The sequence below is a fragment of the Myxocyprinus asiaticus genome, chromosome 45 (assembly GCF_019703515.2).
Source record: "Myxocyprinus asiaticus isolate MX2 ecotype Aquarium Trade chromosome 45, UBuf_Myxa_2, whole genome shotgun sequence".
NCBI lineage: Eukaryota > Metazoa > Chordata > Actinopteri > Cypriniformes > Catostomidae > Myxocyprinus > Myxocyprinus asiaticus.
Genome location: NC_059388.1, coordinates 16,964,244 through 16,979,815, shown reverse-complemented (window position 1 = coordinate 16,979,815; position 15,572 = coordinate 16,964,244). Strand labels below are relative to the sequence as shown.

At 38.2% G+C, this 15,572-nt stretch overlaps 1 long non-coding RNA gene across 1 annotated transcript; it reads right to left on the bottom strand.

The window, feature by feature from the left end:
- Positions 1 to 14,124: 14,124 nt before the first annotated feature.
- On the bottom strand, positions 14,125 to 15,472 carry LOC127435116 (uncharacterized). Its single transcript, XR_007896129.1, has 2 exons — positions 14,723 to 15,472; positions 14,125 to 14,602 (listed from the first exon to the last, which is right to left on the bottom strand). It is a non-coding gene; the product is annotated as an uncharacterized LOC127435116 (long non-coding RNA).
- Between the last annotated feature and the right edge of the window lie 100 nt (positions 15,473 to 15,572).

Below are 15,572 nucleotides of genomic sequence, written 5' to 3'. Positions count from 1 at the left end.
AGGCTTTCCACAAGGTTTAGGAGTGTGTTTATGGGAATTTTTGACCATTCTTCCAGAAGCGCATTTGTGAGGTCAGACACTGATGTTGGACGAGAAGGCCTGGCTCGCAGTCTTCGCTCTAATTCATCCCAAAGGTGCTCTATCGGGTTGAGGTCAGGACTCTGTGCAGGCCAGTCAAGTTCTTCCACACCAAACTCGCTCATCCATGTCTTTATGGACCTTGCTTTGTGCACTGGTGCGCAGTCATGTTGGAACAGGAAGGGGCCATCCCCAAACTGTTCCCACAAAGTTGGGAGCATGGAATTGTCCAAAATCTCTTGGTATGCTGAAGCATTCAGAGTTCCTTTCACTGGAACGAAGGGGCCAAGCCCAGCTCCTGAAAAACAACCCCACACCATAATCCCCCCTCCACCAAACTTCACAGTTGGCACAATGCAGTCAGACAAGTACCGTTCTCCTGGCAACCGCCAAACCCAGACTCGTCCATCAGATTGCCAGATGGAGAAGCGTGATTCGTCACTCCAGAGAACGCATCTCCACTGCTCTAGAGTCCAGTGGCGGCGTGCTTTACACCACTGCATCCGACGCTTTGCATTGCACTTGGTGATGTATGGCTTGGATGCAGCTGCTCGGCCATGGAAACCCATTCCATGAAGCTCTCTACGCACTGTTCTTGAGCTAATCTGAAGGCCACATGAACTTTGGAGGTCTGTAGCGATTGACTCTGCAGAAAGTTGGCGCCCTCTGCGCACTATGCGCCTCAGCATCCGCTGACCCCGCTCTGTCATTTTACGTGGCCTACCACTTCGTGGCTGAGTTGCTGTCATTCCCAATCGCTTCCACTTTGTTATAATACCACTGACAGTTGACTGTGGAAAATTTAGTAGCGAGGAAATTTCACGACTGGACTTGTTGCACAGGTGGCATCCTATCACAGTACCACGCTGGAATTCACTGAGCTCCTGAGAGCGGCCCATTCTTTCACAAATGTTTGTAGAAGCAGTCTGCATGCCTAGGTGCTTCATTTTATACACCTGTGGTCATGGAAGTGATTGGAACACCTGAATTCAATTATTTGGATGGGTGAGCGAATACTTTTGGCAATATAGTGTATGATGTACTCTTTTTCCCATTCTGTTTCCTGTCTCCCCTCTTAAAATGTTCTTTAATACTACTTATAATAATAAATAAAATTAATATAAAGGTAGTTTTACTATAGTAAAATGGTTGTAACCATGTTTTTAGGCAGAAACCACAGATTTGATGCAATTAACAATGGTGTTATTACAGTAATATGGTGTTTATATAGTAACCATGTTTAATTTTGTGTTTATTGTAATTGTACTGCAAAATACCATGGTGATACTATGGTTACTGTAATAAAACCATGTAAGGGAAGGTTAGGGTTAGTGGAAGGGGATGGTGTGGGGTGTCTGTGGGACTCTAAATAAACACAGTAAGCACGCTGCAGTGATGCTCCTACACTGTATTTTAGTGTTTAATTAGGGCTGCAAATAGCATCTACAATTACTAGGATTGGGGTGCAAGTAATATTTGCTACTATTTGCACTGGGGTGTAAATAACATATACCTTTATTTGCACCAGAGTGCAAATAGCATCTGCCAAAAAATTCCCACCTAAACTGTTGTTGCAATACAGCTCAGAGTGTCAGCTATTTTTATGTGAAATTTTTAACCTATATTTAATGAATATTAGATATTGCTGTATCTAATTGCTTAAATAGACTGATCTCACAGTGAATTCGAAAACAGTAGATTGACTTTTCTTGATCTAAACTTGATCTGTGCTTACCTAAATTTAAATCACTGCCTCCAGTGGCCAAAGTGGGAAGCATTTTTGAACATAAGGGCATGTGTGAGCTCCAGTTTGTGGGTGAAATGCCCACAGAGGGGCACCAAAAGCCAGTTGTGTTTAGCTGTAAATGATGTAATACAGTAAAGAGTAATGCATATTTTATTAACTCTAACCATCAGTGGAGTAAAAATGTCATTTTAAAATTGTATAATAGGGCCAATGTCAGGGTACTAAAACATTTGGAAGCAATCTGCTGACTTCACGTCTGATCATGCTGGCTTAAAACAACATTGCAATTCTGTGACAGTATAATAACAATAATAATAATAATAATAATAATAATAATAATAATAATAATCCTTACATTTATATAGCGCTTTTCTAGGAACTCAAAGCACTTTACATAGTATGGGGGAAACTCCTCAACCACCACCAGTGTGCAGCATCCACCTGGATGATGCGACGGCAACCATAGTTTGCCAGTATATTCACCACACACCAGTTATTGCTGGAGAGGAGAGAGTAGAGTGATACAGCCAATTAATGGATGGGGATTATTAGGAGGCCATGATTGAGAAGGGCCAATGGAGGGAATTTGGCCAGGACACCAGGGTTGTACCCCTACTCTTTACGAGAAGTGTCCTGGGATTTTAATTACCACAGAGAGTCAGGACCTTGGTTTGATGTCTCATCCAAAAGACAGTGCCTTTTTACAGTATAGTGTCCCCATCACTATACTGGGGCATTAGGACCCAGACAGACAACAGGGTGAGCACCCCCTGCTGGCCTCCCTAGAACCTCTTCCAGCAGCAACCTTAGTTTTCCCCAGGAGGTCTGCCATCCAGCTACTGGCCAGGCTCATCCCTGCATAGCTATAGTGGGCAACCAGGCAGGAGCTGCAGGGTGATATGGCTGCACTTGAGTTGACATGAACTTTACAAGTTTGTGCATAATCTGATGATCCATGTTATCCAGCATGATTTGAGAATGTTACAAAGAGCATCTTGTGTGCTTTAATGGAAGCAAGGAAATATGACCTTTAGAGTAAACTGAGTTTAACATGGTTGTGGAGGTGGGGGCGTGGTCGAACACCGATTTGTTAATGGAGAGAGAGATCGGGAGATGAGAGCGGTAAGGAGTCCCACCTGTGGGTGTTATCTCTAACAGCTGTTTGTGTTTTGCAGTGAGAGCGGAGAGGGATAAAAAGGGGCAGTCCAGACCACAAGAGAGAGAGAGAATGGCACATGAAGCGGACTGTGTGTGATTGTGCTGAAAAGCCATTAGTGTGTGTTACAGCAAAAGAGTGTGGAAAAAATAAAAGCTTACTTGGATTGTTTAACCGGCTCCCACTTCCTCCTTAAGAAGAAAGCTTGAGACTTGTCACGATGGTCAATCTTACAAATTTGTGTATTTGATTAGTGACATAGACATTGTTCAATATTTTCAAGATTTCTTGATTATTTAATCAATCAATTATTTATTATCATAATGTTTATTTGTCCAAAAACCTTATTTCCAGGTTTAAATTTGAATCCTAGATTTTTAATGTGAACCCAGACTTTTGAAACCTACTGTATAAATGCATTAATTTGAAGGGAGTCAGAAGAGTGGAGAGCAGGACCATATATGCAAGTAGGTATTTAGTGGGTCAGTTCCTCTCTATGTTGTGCTCTCAGGTCTTTCGCAGGTGATCTCTACCTCGTTGGTTTCTAGCGTCCTTGACATAGTTAGCCAGATGCAGCAGTGTCTGATTCCTCCCTGCCAACTTGTCTCCTTGACAATGACAGGGCAGGGGCCAATCACACCCTTTCCATCTCATCTTTTGGGAGGCAAAGGGGGAGTGGCAAATACAGGAAGATGAGTTACAGCAAGCACTTTGGACTTTAAGGGGACCAAAATAGATGTGACACACACAACAGCTCTGCAACTGCCCAGCTAGACTAATGAGGCAAGGTTGAAGGAGAGGGATGCTCCCGGAGGTGCGCGCGCTCACGTCAAAGCCCCTGCTCTCCTCACCCGTGGCCTATTTCCGGTGCAGAAATTCATTAAAATGGCCATGGTGAGCGAGATTTAGGGCCTCAAATAGGTCAAGGCAAAATACTGAGCTCACAGCATTCAGCTCACTATCAATTTGTCAGATGACCCAAGTCTCAGATTTGTCATTTGTCACAACTGTGTTTTTAAGGGATCCTGGAGTGAAGAGAGAGCACTACAGACCCTGAATACACATAAAACGAACATCCTCTTGACATATCTGATTATGGTTTACCATCTGTAAGCTTACATAAGGAAAAATAGCTTGGTTCCAAAGACAACTGCATCTGTATGTCCAATTTCGATGCAGATTCTAATTTTTATTCAGATTTAAAGGAATTTTTCACTCAAAAATGACTGACGCTTAAACAAAAAGCAAAAAGCTCACAAAAGCACATGAGCACATGAACATGTGAACGACCTTTTCTTATCCATTCAAAAAAGGAGAGCTATTGCAGAAGTCAAGATTTTCACTGTAAAATAACTTAAATTACAGGTTGTTTCTCACCATAAATATTATCCACAGGTTGCATGGACTACTTTCATGAAACTTTTGTGTCCTCTTTAAGCCTTAAAATAAGTCACAATCAACTGCCATTTTAATGAATTCAATGAACGGGACATCCTTTAAAGGAATATTCCAAAATCAATACAAGCTAAGCTCAATCAACAGCATTTGTGGCATAATATTGATTACCACAAAAACTAATTTCGACTCATCCCTCCTTTTCTTAAAAAAAAAAAAAAATAAAAACACAAATCTGGGTTACAGTGAGGCATTAGAATGGAAGTGAATGGGGCCAATCTGTAAACATTTAAATGCTCACTCATTTCAACAGTATAGCCAGATTTAAACAATATGTGTGCTAACATGATTTAGTGTTATAAAATCACTCACTAAACTTTTCTGTGTAAAGTTATAGCCAATTTTACAACTTCGTTGCCATGATGACATTACACTGAAAACCTTAAACCCTAAAACATCCATAAAAATTATGATTTAAATAACTTTACAGCTCATATAATACCCAAGTTTAAACAGAAGAATTAATGCAAGTGCTTTTATAAAATTATAAGCTTCACATTTCTGTCTTTAAACCCTCAAAGAATTGGCCCCATTCACTTCCATTGTAAGAGCCTCACTGTAACCCAGATTGTGGCTTTTTTTAAAGAAAAGGAAGGACAATTAGAAAATCATTTTTTGGTAATCAACATTGTGCCACAAATGCTGTCGATTGAGCTTAACTTGTATTGAACCCAGAATATTCCTTTAATATTCATCCTTTTGTGAATTAAACATCATCAGTGTGACCTACAGTAGGGTGAACTATTCCTTTAACAAAGTCATTATCACTAACATTTGAAGTCACATGAAATAAAAAATTACGCTATTTACTATTTTAATACATGTACCTGTTCTTATTGTGCAAGGTTCATCATTGTTTATTATTCCAATGTTTTTTTTTTCTTTATTTGCCTCTGAAACAACTTTCCTTTCCAACATCCCCAAGCTTATTTTATTTTTCAGTCCTTCCCTTCCAACCACCTGACAACTTTTCAATCAATTCCCGATTGATAAAATGAAGTCCTGCACTACATTTTATTCTGGCTGAACCACCCTCTTTCACTAGGAAATATGTCACATTACAGTAAAATGGGTTGTGAACTGCTTCATGTTGACTTTAACACCAAAACTGGATTAGTTAAACTCTGACTGGACTTGGATGTCTAAAAGTACAGCAGGAAGAAACTTAACAGCAGGTTTGCTTTTATCAAACTTATAAGAACATGACTGCATGACATTTCTGTGACCTTTTCTTTTAGCAGAACAAAGTCCAGTCCATGGGTGTGTCTAACCACAACACCACAGGCACCTGTCTCTTCCTGTCTCTGTGAAGGTCAAAGCAGTTTCCACTTTTCTCTTAAATGCATATTTTTGTGCATATCAGGGATTTTGCAAACTGCATTTAGTTTTAGGTTTTCAGGGGGCTCGTTTTACAGTACAAAAAGAAAGAAAGGAAAAAGGCAGCATTGCTTTTGAGGAACTTACCAATATCTTATTTTACTGGACTGATGTTTGGCCTCAGGGTGGAGGGCTGAGTCAGGTTATTCAGCCTGCGACTGCTGATTCACACAAGCTTTTTGATGCACTCACCCAAACATCTGCTAAACAGCAAGACAAACAGTTAACCTAGGGCAAACAATACAAGGTCACATTGAAATCAGTGGGAAATTCATATAGACGAAAGTGTGTAATCTGAAAACAGACAACAAACCTGTGTGACTATGTACTTCTGATGCTTATTCAGGAAACATGAGCAGAACTAATTTCTGTGTGAATCATTTGTAAAACAATTATTATGTAAACTGTTGCATTCAGTTCAATGCATTTCCTAAATAAGGCCCAATATGAGAATTATATTTGGAAAAAGGACATCCACAATCAATTTCTTTTATGGGTTGAATGGAGATCTTTCTGGAATCAATCTTGAAACCAATTTCCACTTTTTGGTATCATTAGTGGAACACAATAATTTCACCTTGCATTAAAGACTGGCCTGTTTATTGAAGACATAACTGTAATAGTTTTATAAGGAAAAGTATTGGAGTCATTAAGTTCCAAAACAATTATAGAAGTTTACACTCTTAGGAGAAAAGGTTCCATATAGAACTCAAAAGGGTTCTATCGCTCGCTTCATATTTAGAATCCCTAAAAGGTTCTAAATAGAAGGGTTCCATCAAAAGAACCCTAAAGTGTTCTTTGAGCCAAGTGAAAAGGTTCTATATAGAACCTTTTAGGGGTTCCCAACATGGAATCGTAACATTTGGTTTTTGTTTAGTTTTTTAATTTAGTTTTTGTTTTATTACCAGAAGTTTAATAGATATGTGAATTAAAAAGTTTATGTGCAAAAAGGGTGCAGAAAGGGTTCTCTTTTTTTATTTTTTTTATTTCATTTTTTTTGTTTTTATCTTTGAACAGAACCATTTTTGCATAAAGGTGTTTTTTAATTTTATGTATTTTTATTTATAAGAGTGTATTTATTTTAATGACAGATTTCCAAAAATGAAAACGCTGTCATCTTTTACTCACTTTTACTGGAACATGTTGTTCCAAAACCATATGACTTTTACACTTCAGTAGAACACAAAAGGAGATGTTAGACAGAATGTGAGGGACTAAAAGCCTTAGTCACTATTCACTTTCATTGCATCGAAAAAGATGCAATGTCAGTGAATGATGACTGAGGTTAACATTTTGCCTAATAACATCTCCTTTTGTGTTCCATAGATGAAAGAACATCATGAGGGTAAATCAACATAAGGGTAAATGACAAAATTTTTATTTTAACCTAAAAACCTCATGAAGTCCAGCACGCATCACCTACAACCTTTTTACACCAACATTAAGTGTATCTGTCACTCAAATCTCATCATAATGTCAGATAAGATAGGTTTTCTAAATGGATTAACGAGCCCTTTAAATCAGAGCTTATGCTTGTAACTTTGCTTGTCTGTCTAGTGGAAGAAAATCGGCATGATGGATGACCGAGGGAGACAGGCCCTCCTACGAGGCCGTGCTGGTGACCAATCAAAAGACTGGTAATGTAAAGGACTTGCATTCTGCCCTCATCTCATTGACAGGTCCGGGGATGAGTCGCCTCATCTACTACTCTTGGCAGACGGATCGCAGGACAAATGCGCTGACGCTTAGGATTGGAAGGATAAAAGAAGCACCCATTATATAGAAAGGAAAATAAATGTTGAAACTTAATGCTGAAGTGTGTAATTTTTTACTCATTTTGATAAATATTTTCTCCTATCCAAGCTTAAATGTGTCATGTCATGAGGAATCAAATTTTCCTTGATATTTTGACACATGGTCATTCTAATATAAAAACATACTGTAAATTTCAGAACTCAAAACTTCATCCCCAATGCAATAAAAGCATTTATTGTAACCAAGCTGTAAAAATAATGACCCCTACTCTGTGACATTCACTATAAAGAGAATTAACGAGTGAGTGTTTTTGTTCACAGCCAATGTCTGCCCACGACTCACATTTATTTAAGCCAAGTTCTATTCATGGTTAAACTGTTTTATGGAGAAATGACACATTTTATGGAGATACAAAAGCAATATTAACATAATATATATCATAATCGGGAAAGAAGGCAACAACAATGAACTTAAGTTGGTCAAATGGATGCAAACAGTTTTGAATAATGACACAGAAATCTGAACTCTGCAATATCCATCCATCCACCTATCCATCTATCTATTCATCCATACATTCATTTTATCTTACGTAGGTTCGCAGGGTGAACTCGTCTGCATAAACTTTCTTTATTTCAAAGTGTGCTTTCTTTCCCTTTAATCTCTCGTGCTCCGCTCCATGTCTGTTGCGAGAAGTCTTGTGTAATATGAGGCAGACGCATTGGGTATTAACGACAATCAATTATTAAATTTCATAATCGATGCATTGAAATGTCTTTGATAGATCGATGCACCGCATTACATCAATGCATTTTCCCACCCCTACTAAACAGACGTCTTTGACCGCCGTCATGTATCTTGACCCATTTTTAAAAGATGTGGTGTCAAGTTACAACTCTGAAGAGGATATGCCACTTTCTGTCATTCAGCTGCAACATCTTGCTGTTTTGAGCACAAACTACTCAACAAACTGTTCTTTTGCTCATCTGTGCTATTTTTAATTGTTGGTGTATGTAAACATGCACTAGATGGATGTCTTTGACCATTTTGATGTGTTCCCAGCTTCAATGCAGGATGATAATGTATGTGTGTGCTTTGGACTATGTATGTGCGGTTTTTCACTTCATATCAGCATGGATTGTTTATTTTTTCAGCTCATATCAGCATGGATTGCTTGTGAACCAGTCATAATACAATTCAAGCTTTGCAAAGGAACTGTTATCTAAAGATGGGACAGTTAAAAACCCTTTTGGACCCGATCCCAAAACCGTGAGTAAACCATTTCATTCATGTATATTTCATATGTCATAAATGTTTGACAGTTTATGGTGCTGTTGGGCTTACAGTAAGTGAACAGTTTTATATATTCGGATGCAATGTGTTGGATGAACGTTATGTGTGAACCCTGAAATGTAGTTTGATATCATTGTGGAGCTTGTTTATTCTCTTCCGACTGAGTTTCAAATATGGCTGTATTTGAGGGGCTGCACAATGTCAGCCAGTCATAACAGTGGCTGTTAAAGGGTGAGTTCACTCATAAACTAAAATTCTATCATCATTTAGGCTATTCACCCTCATGTTGTTCCAAGCCCATATGACTTTCTTCCATGGAACACTGAAGATGATGTTAGGCAGAATGTTATGCTCAGTCACAATTCATTGCTTTAAAAAAGGAGCATGAACTATTTAATTTTAATTTTGGGTGAACATTAAAATGCATATACAAGTTAGCCATTCATTGTTTGATTCCCATGAAAAGTGCAAACTCTCTTGTGCTATCAAAACATTGCTATATTTGTTTGAACTTCCTGACAAAGCAACACTGGCTCAACCAATGCCGTGAGTTTTGGGGTGGGACTATATGATTTTTTAGACCAATGGCAGATAGGGGAATGATCGGAAAACAGGACATTATCCACAACATTCTCAGCGAGTCCACTGTATTTCGCAAGGTGGATGGAATTTCCGGTTGGCTAGCAGAAAAGCCTTTGGTTGGCGCTTTGTTTGTAGTCAGTCACTGCTTGCTTGCATGTCATGCGGTTAGATTCTTGCTTTTTAAATGTTGTAAGATGTCTTAAAAATTTCCCGGACAATGTGTGCAGTTAATGGTTATCCTAATAATCAAGCAAAACTAAAGTTTTATCTAAAACAGCAATGTTATGATCAGAAACCACTTGCAAAGCACAGCGCTCCTGTCCCAGATGCCGCTTCTTCCATCAGCTGCCTACAGAAGGACTGACTTAGGAACATTTGTTTGAAAAGCTTTGGAATAATTAGCTTTTCACTTTAATGGCAAGAAGACAACAGCGGGGATTATTTATATTATCCACCGTTACGGTCCAGCTACGACAGACATCCAGAAACGGAGTGCAATGAGTTACATAAACGATAGCATTATTGTGCTAACAGGTGTGTGTGTGCATGTGCTGAAAGTTCATTCGAAATTTTGAGAATTTGTTCATTTCTATTAAGCATTTTTTTTTTTTTTTTTGTGAATGCTTCACATGTTTTGAAATGGCATTATTACAGAGTAGAAAAAGGAATGGTGTTTTTCCTGAACTGTCTGTGAGTAATGACAATGTTTTCAACTGTTTTCATGCTGTGATGCTAAATGGATAATTCTACAGTGGAAGACCATAATTATTAGATGAGACATGTACAGTAGTGAGATGTTTTATCATGTTTTAAATTAACTGTATTATGATTTTCCTCTTTCCTGCATTTTTCCAGCCTGCAATTTACTTTCTTTTGAGTGTCTTTGCAGAATGTGCTTGTCTTCCTTTAAGGGGAAAAGGTGATTTGGAAAACAGTGTGGACATTAATTCAGTGTCAATTACATTTATTTGTACAGTGCTTTTAATAATACATACAGGTTTATAGTTGCTTTACAGAGAACACTGAACTTTGGTGTACAATGTTTATAATGTATGTACAAATAAATATGTTTATTTGTATTGCATGTAGTTATTTTTGTATGGTACAGTTTATTGTGTGGCTGCTAATACATCGTTATTTCCAACACAAGAACAATAAATTCAATCTATCAACAGGATCAGTTATTCAGTCAACACTAAAAAAATTCATGTAGGTTATAGCATTTCGATACGGATATTATGTATGTAAACTAACAATTATAAAGCTGGTTTGAGCTTACTGCACAGTCATGTCCCACAAAATAATTTTATTTTATCCGAAAAATGGCAGCATGACAGTATTATCGCCTGAGTCCTGTAATACACGAGCATCCTGCTGTCTGGACCTCCCCTGTATCTGCAGTAAGACTAAAAATATGCTTTAAAATAAACATAATTATCTACAGTTGTCAAAACATGTCCAACTTTACAGCTGTGAAGGCGCTAATAGGCTACATAGCTGTACAGGTTAGTCTGCTCATGTTCTTCCAATGATGGATAAAGACTCAAATAAATAACTACAATGCTTCTATTTGCGTTATTTGGCCATCATCCTCAAACCCATAATCATTACCAGATAGGTGGGGAAGAACAATATCACCTCGCTATAATTCTGTGATCAGTTGTTCTCAAGTTTCTGTCATTTTTAATGCTGCTTTAGTACATAACATAACGATTGTTTACTCTTAACCGGAAGTTCCTCCCACATCGCCCGCAAAGCATCACGGGACAGTTGCAATTCTGAAATGGTTGAAAATTACACTCTTCACCTTTAAATCTGAAAGTGGTTATTAAAGTAATTAATTCTGAGAGTTTAGGCTGTTCAAGTGGATCACTGTGAAAGCAGATCGTGAGAATAAAAATAAAAAGAGGGACAAAAATAAAGAGAGGGTAATAAAGAAACGCCTTGCCTCGTCTTGTCTCATTGCTTCCATGGACAAAGAAGTGTGTGTGCTCTAGTTGTCTGTGCAATTTGAGAGGTTTGTCCTGCCCGGTATTCCCCCATTGCTTCATGTCCCTCACAAACACATGCCACACACTGCAATCTAAATGTGGCATAGGATAATCAACACCTTGCATTCGTCAGCCTTCCTAGAACGCTGCCTGTAATCTGTGGTTATGTAGCGCCACCTGGAGGTGGAAGCCAGTCAGGAACCTGCACCTGTTAGCCACATGGGTTTTTGAAAACGCACTATGCCAAACACAGAGCTGTAGTTGAGGAAGGGATCAAAGTGTTCCTGCGCTCTAAACAATCATATACCAAGAGAGCCAATTAGCAGAACTGCTGATCCACAGTTTATGTTTACATTTCATATGCTGAAGTGTTTGTGGACCTATTTAGAATCTACATACTCCCTGGCCCTGCTTACAATTACATGCATTTATCATGTATCCAGTTTGGAAGTAAAACATTAAGGCCTTTCAAAACCAGGACACTCTGAATTCTTGCCAGCATTAATTCAACAAGGTGCTTTAAACATTGCTGGGAGACTTTAGTCCATGCTGACTTTACAACATGATGCATTTCACACAGATTTTCCACCACACATTTAAACCATCTGGTCTTCCAATGTATCCCCAAAGGTGCTATGTTGGATTTAGGACTATGTGGCCATTGACATGTTCATGGCACCTGTTTATGTGATAATGCTTTGGGATACGGTGCATGATGACAGAAATAATCATGAGCAAGTAGCCCATAAAAACAGAAGTCAGCAATAATGCATTACAGAATGGTGTAAAATTCAAAAATGTTAATGTGGCATTAATTACACTGTAATGCCAACACTTTGTCTTTAAATGACAAATATATATATTTTACATACCATAATACCACCAACCCCAGTCTTTAGACAATGCACGGTTAATAGATCCACAAGGAAAGATTAAGATTTATTTCAAACCAGGAAAACAGGTTTCATTTCAGGGAAAGATCTGACCAGATTCATTTATCCAAATTTAGAGCATTTTTTTCCAACCACACATTTGTTCTCACCTGAAAAGTTGTTGCAGCCATTGATCTCAAATAACCTTAATGTACTGAACTGCATAACAATTTCTTAGATGTCATTAACACATTTTACAGTAGCTGCCGTGTTAATCCCAACCATTGCTACATTAATCATTGCATCTTCAAAGAACTCCAAAATAAGACTAAACCTGTGCATTAAAATTATTTTTGTGCTAAAACATTTTACACCCGTGCTTCTTCCCTAATGTACACAAGTATTATAAAAATAAAACTTCAGAAAATTTGTGTGGTTGTGCTTGTCGGTTGTTACTGTCCCTGATAATGTCCATTTGCAACATTTATGTACAGCCGTGTTCCATTTTCCCTTCATACTTGATAAAGACAAATAACGCTGTCCGAGCGTTAGATATCTTTTAACAACCTAATTTAAAATGAGTTAAGGTCGTAAAAATTTAACCTTTGAGTCATGTGGTGTAACCATCAAGGAATAAAAAATAATTTAAAAAAAACCTTGAATACATGTGTACACAGCTTAAAGGAACAGTTCACCCAAAAATGAAAAATCTCTCATCCTTTACTCACCCTCATGCCATCCCAGAAGTGTATGACTTTGTTCTGCAGAACACCAATGAAGATTTTTAGAAGAACATTTTCAGCTCAGTATGTCCATATGTGCAAGTGAGTGCTAAAATGTTGACATTTCAAAAAACACATAAAGGCAGCATAAAAGTAATCCATATGACTCCAGTGGTTAAATCCATATCTTCAGAAGTGATGTGTGAGAAACAGATCAATATTAAAGTCATTTTTTGCTAGACATTCTTCTCCCTGCCCAGTACTTCATGCAGTATATGCATGAAGAATGTTAATCACCAAAAACACAAGAAAGTGAAGATTGACTGAGCAGGGAAGAGAATAGTAAAAATCTACTAAAATATTGATCTGTTTCTCACCCACACCAATCAAATAACTCCGAGACATTGATTTAACCACTGGAATTATATGGATTACTTTTATGCTGACCTATGCGATTTTTGGAGCTTCAACATTTTGGCACCCATTCACTTGCATTGTGTGGACCAACAGAGCTGAGATATTCTTCTAAAACTCTTTGTGTTCTGCTGAAGTCATACACATCCAGGATGGCATATGGGTGCATAAATGAGAATTTTCATTTGTGTGTGAACTATTCCCTAAATTTCAAAAAGTTAAATCATAGTTTAAGGTGACTTTAACAAATAGCATTATGCCAAATATCTTATACCTTTACAGAAGTCAAAATATTGTATGTTTTAAAACTTCACAAACAGGCTTGAGGGTCTAAAGGGGTCTCTTCTGTTTTTTTTGCCACATAACAATGGCTACCTACATATTTGTTTGGCCATTTTAAAATAAAATGGATTCAGTGCTCATTAAAGATTATTCCACACTATTAATGGCAACATACGTTGAGGTTTATTAAAAAATAAAAAAATAAAAAATAAATAAAAAAAGACAACAGAACTCTGTAAGGGAAACCATGTTTTCATGTTTTATCATAGAGGTGTATCGAAGAAACTGCTTTGAGTGAATTGCATTTTAAGAATAATTTAATAGATTGGTTTTAAAAAATAAAAAAAAAAACCCAAGTACATATAACAATTGACCCCCCCCTCAAAGCATAAAATACAAACGGTTTATGGAAGTCAGTTGTAACAAGTTTTAATAGTTAATACAATCAATATTCATAAGGAATTCTTACAAAATATTTCCTAATACAGATGGTCATGAAGTTCTCACTCGAGTGCACTCATGTTATCACACATTCATACATTTACAACAGTATGCAAAATTACCCAACATTGTGATGTTCAGGATGCAATGTGGCTTTGTCCCAAGAATCCAAGTGCGCTGAAAAGACAGCTGAGTGCCACCGAGGAGGATCAGCAACCTGTAAAAGTCTCTCAAACACACAAATGCATCCGATGGCAGAATAGTGCATGCATTTTTAGAAATTACATTGCGACAGCACGTAACTTTGCACTTACACCACGTACACCTGAAAGGGTGGAGTGGATTTACCTGAGTGCTTGGGGCGAGGCGTGGCACAGGTACGTCATCGCACAGCTGTGACGCAGAGCGTCCTGCCTCCCCGAGTTGGAGTCTGCGCAATGCTGTGAGACAAGGAGAGCCGATAAATGAAACCATATTCAATTCGTAACATTCAAGACAAAAAGACTGGGGTGAATGCCTTAACGTAAACAACAATACAAGTCTAAGCACTGGCATTTTACACATATTACGGTCTATGGTTTCACAGCTGCCCGGTCGTCTCGCTGCGACGAAATCAAGTCATGTTTCGGTGAGCACGTCAGATTTCATTCATGAAGAGCACACTCTCGAAGTCTTGCTGTTGAAAGTTCAAAGATCTGTCGTAATCGGAGTCTGGCAATGAGAAAATGCTCTCATCAAATGAAACATGACTCTGCTTTGAAAACTCTGGGCTTATATCACAAGTCTCCGTTGAAACTTCTAGACGCTCGGCGTACACCAAGTCCATTAAATATTGTGTTGTGTTTCTCGGTGCCATGGCACCAGATGGTACAGAACGATTGTGATCCTTCCAAACAGCAACACGGTCCGGACTCAATTGAGATCTCCTGGCTGACCAGGCGCGGATTTGTCGTCTTTTCTCACAACGGTGTGTTCGGAGTCTGGCGTTTCCCATATCTGCACGCAGATATGTTCTCCTCTTGGATCTGGAACATTTCTTCTTATTTTCAGGTGTGGTCTCAATGTCCTTCTGATAATTTCCTTTCATGATTTCAAGACACATTACCAAAAGCAGAAAACGTATTTGGTTATCCAAAACTTAAGGAAATAATACAATACAAAACAAAGATAACGTTTAAAGGGCGAAAATTTTAAGCTGCTACCTCGCCAACGGACGATTCGAAACGTGGCCAAGTAACGTCTGTCGCACGTACTTAAAGAGCTGCGGAAGTGACGTTTTTTGTTTTCAGCGAATCAGCGTTCATCTATTGTCTTCTTCTGTGCTTGAGACTGCTCACCGCTGCTCTTCAAGCTCTCTGCTGCCATCTTTGTTGAGGACATAATAACAAGAAATAAAGCTTTTGTGAAATA